Consider the following 15,566-nt stretch of genomic DNA (forward strand, 5'->3'; position numbering starts at 1 on the left):
TGAATTGCAAGATTTCACAGAGTTGATGTTTCCTGTCTTGCTGTGTGGTCTTCAGAACTTCCTCTGGCAGACACTGACACCATTTCTTATATCTCATAATATACAAGATTGTTATTGTTGTCATCTTTATTTGTTTTTGTTTTTTGAGACAGGGTCTCACTATATAGTGGAAACTGACCTGAAACTCACTATGGAGCCCAGGCTGGTCTTGAATTCACAGTGATCCTCCTGCCTCAGCCTCCCAAGTCCTGGGATCACAGGCGTGCACCACCATGCCTGGCTGTTGTCATCTTTATAAAATGGCATGAGGCTACATTCTGCATGACTTAATGTTCATTCATGGATCCAGGAGGCAAAGTACCCAATGAAGCACATTGTAGAAAGGCCTGACTTCCTGTATGGCTTCTGGCAATAGCATCCTTGAGTGACTGATCATGAAGGAGACTGTACCTCTTCCTGTCCATTATTTTATATTTTCCACATTCTCATCCTACTTTTTTTTTTTTTTTAGGTACCAGGGATTGAACTCAGGTCCTTGAGCTTGCAAGGCAGGCCACAGAACCGCTGAGCTAAATCACCAGCCCCCTCATCCTACTTTTGAGTATCTTACTCTGTGCTGTTGAATATATTTTTCCCTGTGTGACTTTGCATAACAGGAAAAAGATAGATGGGATTCTTTGAAACTGGCCAGTTTCAGATTTTCTTGAACTGTCAAATTTCTGGAAGTCAGTTCTTTTCTCCATTTCCCATTTACAAGTAAATTACCTTTTCTACTTATCTTCATGATAGGCATGCAAAGCTTCAGAATGTAGACCATGTTATTCATACATGGAATGGTGTAAGTTTATCCGATTTGAAAAAAAATGTAGCTTCAAATGAGTTTTGTTAATAAGAAATTTTTGTCACTAAGAAGTGATTAATTACAGAAATCCCTCAACCCTTTTGAGTTATTACATGATGAGAGAATATAACTTCTTATAACAATAGCAATAGTCTTTTCCTGCTGCCATAACAAAATACTTTCAGATGAGTGATCTGAGAGAGTAGAAACTTACTTCTAAGTACAAAGTCAAGGTGCTGGCGGGTTTTGGTTTGGTGACTGCCCCATCTCTGCTTCCAAGATGATGTCCTGTACATGATATCCTCACATGATGGGAGGGAAGAAGGGAAGAAATGCTGTGTCCTTGTATGGCAAAAGAGATGCAACAGTAGGAGGATGTGTAGGGCCTGCACAGTTCTCTCTAGACCTTTTGCAAGGCACTAATCACATCCAGGAGAATAAAGCCTTCATACCTTAAATTTCCCTAAAGTCTATTCCTCTTAGTAATATTAGTTTGGGGACTGACTTTCAATACGAATTTTAGAAGAGACAGAAGTATGAGATCCATGGCTACAATTTCATAAAATGTAATAAAAATAAGTAGCCATGTGTTTTATCTCTCTTACGAGTGATGTCTGAATTTGTACATTGGAAGGATGGAATTACTGTATGGAATTTCAGTACTTATTTATTTATTTTAAACCAAACTTTATTGAAAACTGACTTTCAAATAGTTTTTGTTTCTTTTAAATTAAGTAGAAAAATCATACTTACAATAAGGTGCTATTGCCATGTTACTTGACATCTTCGCTCCTAGAACTATGATGTCTGATTTTAGCTCATGACCGAAAAGTACTAGAAAAATGGGGAGGATCAAATGACCTAGTTAAAATTTATGTTATACTACTTCAAAGATTTATGCGAAAAAAGGAAACCTATCAAATTTGCATTAAATTTGATACAGCGATATTTTATTTTAATTGGTTGTAAAATTCGTTTTCACATTGTCTACATCAGTGGCTGGTTTTACTCATGCTCAATGAGGTTGAACCCCACATTTTATTTCCTGTAGTCCTCTTTTATCTCACTCATAGTGGGCTCCCAAAACTAAGTTGGAAATAACAACTGATATGAAAATAGAATAATTACAAAACCTAGCGTCATAAAATTTTCTGCATAATTACAAGAGTAGTATACAGGGAATGCTCTGGGGTCACTACTAAGTAAACTAAAGATCATTTGAACACAAGCACTGTGAAGCTACAATAGTTGTCTTGACAACTAAAATAACTATTTTGTGACTAACAGGTAAGTAGCATATAGTGTGGTTTCTTTGAACAAAGGAACAATTTACATTCTGCTTGCGATGAGGCATGATAACATGAGATTCTGTCATGCTATTTGGAACAGTGCACAATGTAAAATTTTTGAATTGTTTCTAGAATTTTTCATTTTCTATTTTCAGATAATAATGTATGTCTATTTCTGATTACTATAATGAAATACTTGAGGATGGATAACTTTAACAAAGTTTTTGTGGTTGTTGTAGTTGTTTTTTACTGGAGATTTAACTCAGGACCTTGCCTTTGCTAGGGGAGGTGACAGAACCATTGAACTAAATCCCTTTTCCAGAGACTGGATAGTTTTAAAAGGAAATAAGGTTCACATAGCTTACAGTTTTGGAAGCTGAAATTTCAAAATCAGACCTCCACACATGTTTGGACTCTGATGAGGGCCTAGTGGTGGATGGCACCATGACAGGAATGATAAAAAGAGATCCCTTTCTGAAGACAAAGTGAGCGAGAGAGAGAGAGAGAGAGAGAGAGAGAGAGAGAGAGAGTGGAGAAAGGAGAATAAGGGGGACACACATAGAGAGAGGGGTAGAGAGACCAAAGTGCCTTCCAAAGGCACAAACCCATTGACCTAAGAATAGTTTATGAGATCCTCACCTATTAAATAGGTGACAACACCTTCCTACACTGCTACCCAGGGACCAAACTTCTAACACATAAATACTTGAAGAACAAATAATATCCAAATTATCATACACGGTTAACAGTGAGTAACTGAAAACTTGGAAGCTAAACTACAGATAAGTGAAGGCTACATACAGTACAGTTTTATTTCAAGAATTTCAATAATGGAATGATGGAAAAGTCAGTCAAAGGTTCAAAAATGCCCTTGAATAATCCAAAATAGGAACCCTTAGCTAATGTTTTGTATTTGAAAGAAGGCTTGCACAAAACTGAAGAAATGTTTATTTTAATGCTATAAAAATGACTGTATCTTCTGAAGAAAGTAATTCTTGAGTCAGGTATAAAAAGACTGAGAGAAAGGAGAGAAATAAATGTATTTTAACTTAGTTATATGGTCATGAGATGTAAATGAGTTTGATAGCATAACAAGTTTTGCAGTAAAATTGAAGACTTTCAGTTTGATAGTGTAATTGCATTCTTTTGCTAAAAATAAACCATCTTTTGTTGAATTATTTAGCTAGGTTTGAAGCATTTAAAGAAAAGTAGAAGCTATAGGGTTTTTCTTTGGAGATTTACCTTAAGAACCTGCTCGAAAGGGTAGAATTAGAGGCAAGGCAGGTAGTGAGACGTGCACGGGCCAGTAAGGAGATGACCGAGAAAGAATTCTGAGCACACAAAATCTCTAACATGTTTGAGAAGAAAATTTTATCTTCTGGCCATTTGGCAGTAAATAAGTTAAAGCTTTTACAATGGAGTGTCTTTTTTAGTCTCTTGTACCACCTAAAAGGGGAATCTGCTTTCCCCTCTACTTCCAATTGAGATTTGGGTAGGTTGAGAAACAAAACAAACAAGAAAAACATCATCATGGACTTCCTTCTGCCTGGTGGTTTAGGTTTGCAGAAGATATATTCATTAATAAAAATGCATGTACAGTTTTATGTGTATATATGAATATATGGTTTATCTGTACATGGTTATACACACATATTTATGTGTAGCTATATAGAGAGAGGCAACAGAACTGGATAGATAGGATCTCTAAAATGCCTGTTTGACAAGATGAGAAATTCTGGGAGCAAGGAAATAAATAACTTTCCTGAAAGAGCTCTGCTTTCAGCCACCACTAAATGTGCTTTATTCCACATGTTGCAGCTCTATTTCATTTTCTCGGGGGTTCCTGGGAGGTAGCAATTGCTATTTCCATGAATGAAAAGTTTCTGAAGGTGAATAGTTTATGTAGGAAGCAGGCTCAGTAGTGAAACCAAGTGAAGAAACCTGGACCACCCTTCCAGTCCCCACTCTCCTCCAGTCTCCCACGGGGGGAAACTGGGTGGATCTAGCACCCTTTGGTATGGCTCTGTCTGCACCGACACTCAAGCCTGAAACTCAGCCCACCATAGCAGTTCCTGCTCACACAAGTAATACCCATCACTCCACATGCGGCTTTGGCCACATATGTATAAGGGAAGTGCGTTGTTCAGTGTTTGCTGAATGAGGAAAGCTAAATGTCCAAGTGGACTTCTCCAAGCTGTCGATTATCTCTAGAGTCTAACACTATTCTTTAAACATTGATCTTATGCTTGCGTATAATTTAGTCAGTATTGTATATGAACATCTGACATTTCTAAAATGAAAGTTGAAACTTAAAATGTGAATGAGCACTTTGTGGTTCCCAATCAAAACTATACATAGAATCAGGTACAATCATCTCTTTTAAGAATCACTTTAATGTTACACTCTTGTAACTATCTCATAATGCCAAACATCTATTCAGGCATAACAAATAGGAATTACAGTCAACAGTGTGGCTGTGATAGCTTCCAGGGAATTCTCCCTTCCTTGTGGATCACTGCTACATCCTTTACTCAGTACATATCTATGGAAAGCGACAGGTGACCCACAACTGTGCCCTATACCTCAAAGAATTTATAAACTTTTAGGAAGATGCGCTTGGGAATGTGCAGAAAAATAGGCAAAAGTAGCCACATGCTTGTGTGTGCAGTGCAAACTGGGTAAGTTTCTGTAGATGTAGTTAAGCTGTTAGGTTTCTTGGTTGGTTGGTTGGTTTTCTTGCTTGTAGCTTCTGTGATCTAAATGTTTGTATCTCCCCAATCTTATGTTGAAAGCTAACACTCAAAGGTATTGAGATGAAGAAAGGAAAGAAGGTAAAAGAAAAAAATATGAGAAAAGAAAAAATGGAAACAAAATCTGTAAATAGGAAAGGGTGAAGGGGGTGAAGGGAGGGAAGGGGAATGGAGAAAAAATAAGAGCCAAGATCTATCATGTAAAGATAGAAGATCCCAATAATGAATGTAACTGTATTGTACGCCTAAAATGTGCCAATACACTTAATATAAAAGAAAAAATATATACAAAGAGAGAGAGAGAGGGAGAGAGATGAGAGTTTTGGGAGGAGTTTAGGTCATGAGAGAAAAAGTCATAGAATAAATGCCCGCCATGGTTTCGATACGCTCTGAGTATGTTCCCAAATGTTACTCTTCTAGAAGCTCAATGAGGCAGTGTCTAGAGACGGGCTGCATTTAAGAGGGGAACCTACTCTTCCCCTCTTAAGAGTGATAAGGTGATAAGAGCGTCGGAGTCCCTGCCTCAGAGGCAGATTAATGGATGCTTGAACTTTGAACAAGACTGGTTTGAAATGCTGGGTCAGTTTATACATATTTTGTTGTTTTTGTTAAGATTTGTGATAACATTTAAAAATTGCCGAGATAGACTATGTAACTTAGAAAGATTTTACAGCAGAAAAAAAAGTGAGGTATGCCACGAATGTATAAAATATATACAGATAGTCTGTTATTACAAAATATATACAAACGTGTTACAGAAAGTTTAAATTTATCAAAGCTCATATACATGAAACAGACAAAATATAAGGAACCCTTTAAGTAAAATGTAAACTTAAAGATACAGTTTTAAATCACAAATCCAAAAAATTAATTATCGTATACACTGTACTATTGTAATAACTGTAAAACTTTCTCCTGTTGCTATTGAGATACACTCGAGGCTTGCGAGTATACAATTAAAACACTGTGTGATGTTAATCATCTTCACACAAGAAGTTCATTTCAGCTGCCTTATGGTTTGGATCTAAAGTAGCCCCTCAAACCACAAAATGGCTTTGGAAGTGATTGGCTCATGAGAGCACTGACCTCATCAATGGATTAAGCCATTGGTCGGTTCATTGCTACGTGGGCCACTAGGAGGGAAGGTGTAGCCGAAGGGAGGGCGTTGCAGGGGCACAACCTTGGGAACTTTATCTTGACCCTGGCGCTTTCACCTGGCTCGTTTTCACTGTTTCTGCTTCCCAGTTACCATGAGGTGAGCAGCTGTTCTCCTTGCCCTTCTACCTTAGCAAAAGCAAGGGACCCAGATGAGCACAGACTAAAACCTCTGACCCTGTGAGCCAGTATAAAACTTGACTCCTACAAGTTGATTTCTTAGGTATTTTGTCACAGACATAAAAATCTATCTTCTCAAGTAAATTGTATAGGATAAGAAAAAGTTATTGTTTGTGTGTCTTAAATGTTTTTCACCATGTATATTATACATACAATACAAAATATGCTTTATTTGACAGTTTGTGAAATGTTAGTAAAGATTCTGGACAACAGCAGCCTAAGTTGTTAAGTTTTAGGGGAGTCAAAGTTATACATGGACTTTTTACTCTGGGATAGAGAGTCACTGCCACAAACTCCGAGTTGTTTGAAGGTCACCATCATCCTGATGAGAGTCCAGTTTATTCTCTCAAGTGTGAGTTGTCATAAAGAATGGAAACCTGGACCCTGAGTCACTTCACATCTCCTAATTATCATGTCATCTCCTAAGCATATTCTCCTGCCATTGTGATGCCAAATGCCAGGAGACTCTCATCAGAATTAGAGTGAATGTAAGCTAAATCATCCTCTTTCCTTTATAAAATACCAGCCTCAAACATTTTATTGGGGTAAAAGAAAATAAATTAATCCAGTGCCATTATAAGAGGCTCAAGAGAGCCTGTTTTCTCGTCTCACCAGGTAAAGATTTTGCAAGAAGTCTTCCTTTATGAAGTAAAGAGCCTTCACCAGACCCTGAATCTATTGGTGATTCGATCTTAGGCGTCTTATCCTTCTGAAGTCTGAGAGATAAATTCTATCCTTAATAAACCACTTGGTCTATGTATTTTTACAGCAGCAGGAATATACTAAGACAGTGGGTGTACGAACAGTCACTTTCCTCCAGCCTCATACTCCACTGTCAGAAGTCCAGGGCCGTTGAGACTTATTTCCTAGCTGGGTGTGTTTCCACTTGCCTGCAACCGCAGCACTTAGAAGTCTGAGGTAGGAGAACTGCTGTGAGCTCCTGGCTGCCACGAGTTGAGCATATTTCATTCACCACTCACTACCACCGTGCTGCTTCTGACTTGGACCCAGAAGGCTGTAGATCGCAATCTCCCGAGCCATGAACCTCCAACTCCTTCCTTTAAACCGTATGTCAAGTACTCAGTCACTGCAATGCAAAGCTGACTAATACAGCCCAGAATTCAATACAGAAGAATTTGCCAGAAACCTTTTGGTTTTACATCTCTACTACACGTTCCTCTCATAAGATAAAAGAAATGTAAGTGACTTTAAATGCCTGAAAGATTAGCTCTTGATTTCTACTCTGCAAGCTTGTTGACAGCCTCTATCTTCTTCCTTTAGAGCCTCTGTAGCTATTAACAATTGCTAAGCAATTCTGCACTCTTTACCATTTACTTCATGTATTTCTTATGAAGAGATACTGCAAACACAATGCTTTACCTCTTCCATTTGTACCACGATGCCTCACAGGTGGTAGTGGTGACAGCAGGGAAACTGATGAACTCAGCCTGCCTTTCTTTATTTTGTAGACAGCAAACACCACACTCAGAAGTATTGCTTTATCCTATGCAATGAGTGACGCAGAGGCCTGAATGTGGCATCAAGCTAGGTTGTCGGGCAGAATCTTTAGGCTCTGCTACTTGTAGCTCTGCCTTTTAAATCAAATGACTTGAAGATCCCATGGCACAGGGGTATTTTTAATAGAAAAGGACTTTATATCAAATTTCTAGAAAGCCACAAGAAGAGCACAGAACAGACCTAATAGGAAGAACAATACCATATTATCTTTAGAAAAAAAAATGGAAAGTAGCAGTTAGCCCCACTAGAGACTAAAGCTGGGATATGGATTATTGAGTGATGAGAAGCAATGTCCATCCAGGGATGGACACTGTCAGGACAGCCAAACAGAAGTTAGGGCAAGCACACCAGCATATATCATACAATGGAAATAGCACATTTAGAACTGGATCTAACCAATTCCAGGGGCCATGAAAAGGTTGTACTAAGAGTTGGACAAGACTCTTTATCTCATGTATCTTCCCCTGATACTTATTCTTTAGCTTAAATCTGTGACCATGAAATGGGTGCTCTACAACCAGATGACAGAGAAGGTATAAAGTCTTGTACTGGCTCTTTGATGGGTCACGTAAATATGTCGCTTTGAGATGAAACATGAATTGATGACAATGAAAAAAATGAATGCCACATTCTCGCTTAAGGGTCTTCTTGAATACTACCATTGAAGGTAGAACTTTGAGAAACTTGTGTGGTCATGAACTTTGTATTGAAAGAGTAATGCCCCAATTGAAGATGAAGACAGAGTTCAGAGCGCTGGGTAATGACATGGCTGCATAGTCAGTTTTCTGGAAGAAGCAAAACCTTGAATACACTAAAAACTTCCATGTATGTAGAATAACCCAGCCAACAGGTGTAGGAAAACCTGACACCAATCACACCAACATGTATAATCAGACCATGAATTATCTTAGATACAAAGGCTGGAACAAATGAATGGGCCCAGTAACACAGATACCTTTTCACCCCAATTAGGCTTCTTCCGCAGCTAATGGTTCAAACCTTGAATAATACCTGGAGTGATATAAAATCTTGAAGAGGCCAAGGAGCTCTTTTGAATTGGGCATTCTCATAACACACAAAAGATGTATGATTTCTACATGAGGATGTTGGGCAGCTGCAATATACATTTACTTTTCTGTTCTCAGTATTTTAGTCAGCACCAAAGTGCAAAGGTGGATTAAAGATTACAATATTCTGCATAACAACATAGTATTTCCTCAGATGAAAGGACCAAATTTATAGGCAGGACCAGTGACCTTGGGCACTTGATCATAAGGTTGAGTCTTTCTAATACACAGTTTATAGTCATGACATTGCTTACATGATAGAGCATTCAAACAGCCTTTAAAAGATATACTAAGTTACTGATTAGGAATGGCAGTCTATAAGGTTGAATCCTTTAGGACATTGTATATGCTTATAACCCCAACAGTAAGAGTTCATAGGGTTAAAAACAAATAGGTAAAGGTTACCGTGGTCCTTTATACATCACTCCCAGTGGCTCACTGAAGAAGAATACTTCCTTTTCAAAAACTACAGAGTCTTATAATTAGAAATCATTGTTCGTGGTTGGGGATAGGGGAATAGGGGATTCCGTCTATCAGTAGAAATAATTAAGTTTCAGCTTAACATAAAATACTAAGATTGCCCTCTGATTATTTTGGATTCCCCATTCTTATAGACCTAAAACATTTATTACTATACTATCAAATATAATCATCCTTGACTATTATAAGGAAATTGGGTCTGCTGTTAAAAAATAATTGGAGTCATGAATACAAGGAGATTCTTGGGGTAGCATTAGGTTATTCCAAATTCATTGATAATCACGAGTAGGCAAGTAGTAATCACAGTTTCATAAGAAAACAGTAAGCATGAATTGATTCAAGAAGGAAAATCTGCACATAAAAGGGAACAAAAAGGGAAAAGAAAAAAATGTGAGAGAATGAAAAGATGAAAATAAAGTGTTTTTAGATGGGGAGGGGAGGAGGGGGTGAAGGGAGGGCAGAGGTAAGGGGAAAAAATGAGAATCAAGACTTGCCATGTAAAGGTACATGATCCCAACAATGAATGTAACTGTACTGTATCCCTAAATGTACCAATAAACTCAATAAAAAAAAAAAGGGTATCTTCGTTGTGTTCGAGGCCACCTTGAAGGGGGTAAAATGTGTGTGGTAGACACCTAAGGTTGCTATAACAAAAGACCACACACTGGATGGCTTAACAGCCATTTGTTTTTCACAGCTTGAAGGCTGGGAATATAAGAACAAGTTGACAACAGTCTCAATGTTTGGTCAGGGATTTCTTCTCAGCTTGTAGATGGTTGGCTTCCTTGCCATATCCTCACATAAGGGACAGAAGAAGCCCTAGTGCCTTTTTCTCTTACATGGATGTCCAGCCCATCATGTGTATTCTGCCCTCACCCTCATGACCTCTGAAATCATTTACTTCTCAGAGGCTCAACTTCCCAGTGCCATCACCTTAGGCTTTAGGGTATCAACATACAAATATTGGAGGATGCAAATTCAGTTCAAAATAAAAGTATACCTGCATTCATGTGGGCGCTCCCACAGAAGATTTGGCAGACTGAGGAACCAGGGCCAGGCCTTTTCCTTCTCTGTAACTCATTATACAAAACATCTGTGTTAGTCAGTTTTCCCCTTGCTGTTACAAAATACTTGACACCCACAGCTTAGAGGAGAGGTTTATTTTGGCTCACAGTTTGGGGTTCAGTCCATGGTCAGCTGGCTCCAAGACAGGAACATCATGGCTAAAGAAGGCTGCTATGTTTGTGGCAACTAGAAAATAGCGTAGGAGAACAGGGCCAAAGAAGAAAAAGCCAGTGAGCACATATAGTACCAAAAATCACGCCTACTTAACCAGCCAGATACAATCAGAACTGTGCTTTAGTAACCCTCTCAGTGGCTCTCAAATGAATCAATTTGACCATCCTGCTTAACTCTCACAACACCCCACTCCTCTATAGCCTCAAAAAGGGTAAAGATTTGAGCAAAGGGGAGGAACCAGTGCCCAGATGTGCACGTCATAGGAGTCATTCCTTCTGCATTTCCTTTTGTATTTGCTTTTTTGGAAAAAAAAAAAAAAAAAAAAAAAAAAAAAAAAAAAAAAAAAAAGAAGCTCAGTAAGGATGGATAAATCTAGCCTGGATGGTGGGAAAAGGAAGATTAGTACACTGAGATCAACGGCCATGGTTGAAAATATGGTTTGTCATATTGAATCTTCCTATCTCAATGTTTCTTGTTTGCGTTTTAAGAAATTTTGGCTGACAAGTAGCATGTGACTTTTGCATTAGATTTTTAGTGCTGAATAACAAAATAACATCATTTAGGGCCCTTAAAAATTATCTCACAATTCTAGAAATCAGAAGTCCAGAAAGACTGTCAAAATGAAGACATTACTGATCTTGATCATTTATATGGAGGCCCTGAGGAAGATCATCCTCAGAGTATACTCAGCTTGTTCAGGTATAATCTAGTTTGTTACCACTGCAGGACTGAGAAGCTGTTTTCTTTGCTGATTGTTGGCAACCAGAGGTGTGTTATAGCCTTTGAATCCCTCCTTAAATTCTCACATTAGGACTCTAACCCAGAGTAGCTCAGAATATAAGAATATTTGGAGATAGGGTCTTTAACATTGGAGTTACAGTAAAATGAGGTTGTATGGGTTGTTCCTGTCCAATATTACTAGTGTCTTACAGAAGAGGAAAGTTAAATACAGACATATCCATGAGGAAGACTGCATAAAGATATAGAGAGAAGATGACCACCATAAGCCCAGTAAAATATATGTCCACTTCCCGATCAATGAAACACAATATGCCCCACACCCACAAATTAAAGGAGGAGAGTTTTGCTTTGGCTGGTGTTTTCAGGATAGGCAGTCTGTGGTCAGCTCGCTCCATAGAAGAAACATAGTGATAGAAGGACGTGGCAAAGCAAAGATATTTAGTTCATAACGGCTGTGAAGCACATCATGGGGGACTCCAGAGAGGAGGGCTGAGGATCTAAACATAGACCCAAGGCCATGGCTTTATGGGCCACCGAGACACACCAGAAGCATGGTCTGCCAACCCTCTAGGTGGATCCCAAAGAAAGCCAGGTTGAACTATACCCTAACCACCACAGAGAGGAATCTTGGAAGAAGCTAGCCCTGTTAATATCAAGACTTCACAATCCCAACTTCCAGAATTGTGAGGAAAATATATCTCTGTTGTTTAAGCCACTTAGTCTACAGCAGTTTTCTAGCCCTGGAAAACTAATACAGGCAGCTTCCTGGTCCTTGCTTGTAGCCACTTCGTCTTTAAACCTGCAAACCAGCAACAGCACATAAGATCGTTATGTACTTCAAATCTGAGCTTTTAAGCACCAGCCAGGAAAAAAGAGTAAAATAAGCAAATAAACAAAAAGAAACCGCTGCTCTATTTCCCACATAACCACACCACAGGAAACAATTACACTAAACTTCTTTTTTATGGTGCCAAGGATGGAAGTTAGGGCCTTCTACTTGCTAGGTAAATACATTCCCACAGAGCTACATCTCCAGCCCGTCCACTAAGCTTCCTTCTACTGCACACAAGGAACATTTTCTTCATATTTTTAATATACACCCCTCACTTCCTTCTGAGCCCTTACCAGAAAAATAATCTTGAGATGTGTATTTCTACTTACAGTCAGTTGAAGACAATTCTCCATATACCTTTCAAAATTTATCTCCCATTTCTTCCAGCTACAATGATTTGGTTACAAAGCCAACTCTACATTTTTCCAAATTTGTTCCAGCCAATCTCTCCAAGCACCAAAACTGTCTGTGCCAATCGGAGTTCGACTAGCTATATAGAACCCAAACATTTATAGAATATGAAATATTGTATTGTTTTAGAGATACAAATAATGTGGTTGTGAGGACTGAAGAAAACAGTCCTACATCCATAGAGAGACCAGTGAAGCAGGGGCCGCCTGGAACACACAGGGCATGGCTGAAGTTGTCATCCACAAAATAGGATGGGTGGCTGGAGCTCCACGGGAACAGTTGAAGGTGTGTGTACAAGGCGCTCTCTCTCTCTCTCTCTCTCTCTCTCTCTCTCTCTCATTAATCCTTCTTGTAAGTTTTTTCCAACTAATTCACCAAGGACTATGTACATTATTATACCTAGCATAATATCTCTTCTTAAAGAATGTACTAGAACCTTTGAGACCTTCGCAGAATCTCTGCAGCATGTGTATCCCTTTTGAATTGTGTAGTGTAGAACTGTACTCCAATCAAGTTGACCCTTTTCAAACACCACCACAGTACAAGGACGGACCAAAACCATTGAGTGTGTGTTTAAATGAACATGAATTATTACAGTATAAGGCACACAGCCATCAGTTCCCTTCAGAATACTTCCCCGCCTCGCTGCATACTTATTCCATTATTCTTGCCACTTTCTGAAGCAGTACGAGAAGTCATCATCTGTGTCTTTATGAATTGTGATTTTTTTAAAAAATCCTGTAAATACTGGTGCTGAGGGCCAACCAACAGAAAAATTGGCCTACAAAATAAAAAACTGTTGTGTGTCTTCATCCACCTTTCTCAGCAGATCTGACATGATGAGACTTCTGACTCTTCCCTAAAATCAAAATGACCATAAAAGGTAAATATTTTCAATCAACTCGGGATATCAAGGCAGCCAACATAATGCAAACAGACTGTCAGGAAAGATCTCCAGAACTGCTTCAAAAAGAGAAAAGAATGAAGGTATAAGTGTGTTAAAGTGAGGGGAGGTATTTTGAGATGGGATGATGGTGATGTGTCTTTGATTGTGTTTTTCTGTCATTCCTCCTGTTAGTTTCTCTGTGTAAGAGCTTGATACTCATTCATGCCATGTTGACAGAAAGCATCATACTGTAAGCATTTGTGGCTCTCAGGCCAGGAGCCTGAGTGCTCATAGGATGGAAATGTGCAGGAATCTGCATTCCAGAAAGTGTCCTCATCTCAAGTTAAATGGAGCTTTGAGAATAACGTGCCATTTCCTGAACACTCAGGTGCTTTTCTCCCAGCAAGAATGAACTCTAGTTGCCCTGACCTGCACTCTGCTCATCAAATCTCCTCTTCTTACTTATATTCCTCCCTCTTTATCACTGACCCCTAAAGTTACCTTTCAAATAAATCCCTGGCCATAAATTCATGCCTTATGGCTTCCTTCTACCATGACTCTTCTCATGATGCCTCTTTTTCTGGTTTTCTCTCACCAACCCCAAACCAAATTAGTCAGCACTCACAGTTGCAAACAACACAAACCAGTTCTAGAAAATGTAATAGGCAGAGATTATTTGCAGCCAGGCTTTCAGATAGTTCAAGAAGTGAACAAAAGGTTTGAGATCTAGGCTCGGAAAAATAACAAAATAATGAAGGATGAGTTAAAAAAAATCATCATGATTAAACCTTACATATTTTCTCCTTAGTGGTGTGTATTGAGAGACAAATATTCCCCACATTTAGATCAGCCATTGCCTTAAAGAATGTGGCATTGGATAGGTCTTACTTAAGATCTGAATTGGTATTAGTGCAAATACTGTAGTCTCAGGCAAAGAATTAAACATTCACCTACCTTACCTGTTCACCTCCAGGATATTCCCATCTGAGTCCTGGGTAGCTACACATTCATAGAGATTGTGTACATAAGCACACACACACACACACACACACACACACACACACGCACGCACAAACATCTGCAGTAAAAACATTTTAGTAAAAATTTTACTACAGAGTTCAGCCAGTAACCAACCTTTGCTTTGTTCTTTCTATATTAAATAATGTCAAAGAAAATTAAATGTTGAGGACAACTGACTTAAGAATTTTATGAGTTCTCTATCAAGACGGAACTGGTTAAAAGAAGTAGACTGTTATGGCACCCTCACCAAAAACTGAACTAGCTGTACTTAAATATCAAATTAGTGCTAAAAAGGAGAGCTACAGCTGAAAACCCTGTAGGTCATGGTTAAATCCAAAATGAGGCAGAGGGAGGATGAGACAGAGTGTAAGAGGATCTTTTCAAAACATATTCCTATTTCTGAGACCACCCCAAAACAAGTCATTGAGGAGAACCGTGACTTTTAGTGCTTATCAGGCATATTGTTTAAAAAAAAAAAGAAAAAAAAAGGAAAAGCAAAGAAAGAGAGACAGAGATTAACATGACCTAAATTTCAAGCACATGGGAATTCTAGATGAGTATATTTTATTTAGAGTATGTTTATACATTTCTTTCAGCAAAAGCTCACATGCTTTGTAAGTAGTAAGTATAAGTTCTTGCTTTATTATGTCTTAATATTTCCCTTCAACTTTCCACATTCTTCAAATAGAATGCATTTGACTTAAAGTCTCATAAATTATTAAATCTCTCAGAATATTTAACTGAATCTCCTTTCAAAATTTGAAGTAGCCAAAATGTACTTTACTCGTGCATTTACATAACAAAATGCCAGACATTATTATTACAAATATGCATTGCACCAAGAATTCAGCTAAATGATGGGGCTATAAAACCAAATAACGTCTTCTAGAAACTTACAGTTTAGTAAAACATATACACAGATAATTACAGCACAGTGCCCTAGATGTTATTACCAAGGCATGACCAGGCTCATGGCGGGAGAAACACATAGCAAGGGACATGGTAAGTACAAAGTGAACCACAAGCAGGAAAATGAGTTCTACAGCGTGTAATAGGAAGTTGTAAAATATATGTCTGAAGAAATACTTGGAGACAAGGTCAGGGAGAGTGTCGTGTGCATTTTAAAGGAATGTATTTGATGATAGGCAGTGGGCAGA

The 15,566-nt window shown here is 38.5% G+C and overlaps 1 long non-coding RNA gene across 1 annotated transcript; it reads right to left on the reverse strand.

The window, feature by feature from the left end:
- Nucleotides 1-1,088: 1,088 nt before the first annotated feature.
- On the reverse strand, nucleotides 1,089-7,673 carry LOC104851406. Its single transcript, XR_777206.1, has 3 exons — nucleotides 7,596-7,673; nucleotides 1,595-1,675; nucleotides 1,089-1,183 (listed from the first exon to the last, which is right to left on the reverse strand). It is a non-coding gene; the product is annotated as an uncharacterized LOC104851406 (long non-coding RNA).
- Between the last annotated feature and the right edge of the window lie 7,893 nt (nucleotides 7,674-15,566).

Source organism: Fukomys damarensis, unplaced genomic scaffold (assembly GCF_012274545.1).
Source record: "Fukomys damarensis isolate Sample0158 unplaced genomic scaffold, DMR_v1.0_HiC HiC_scaffold_24, whole genome shotgun sequence".
NCBI classification, from domain to species: Eukaryota; Metazoa; Chordata; class Mammalia; order Rodentia; family Bathyergidae; genus Fukomys; species Fukomys damarensis.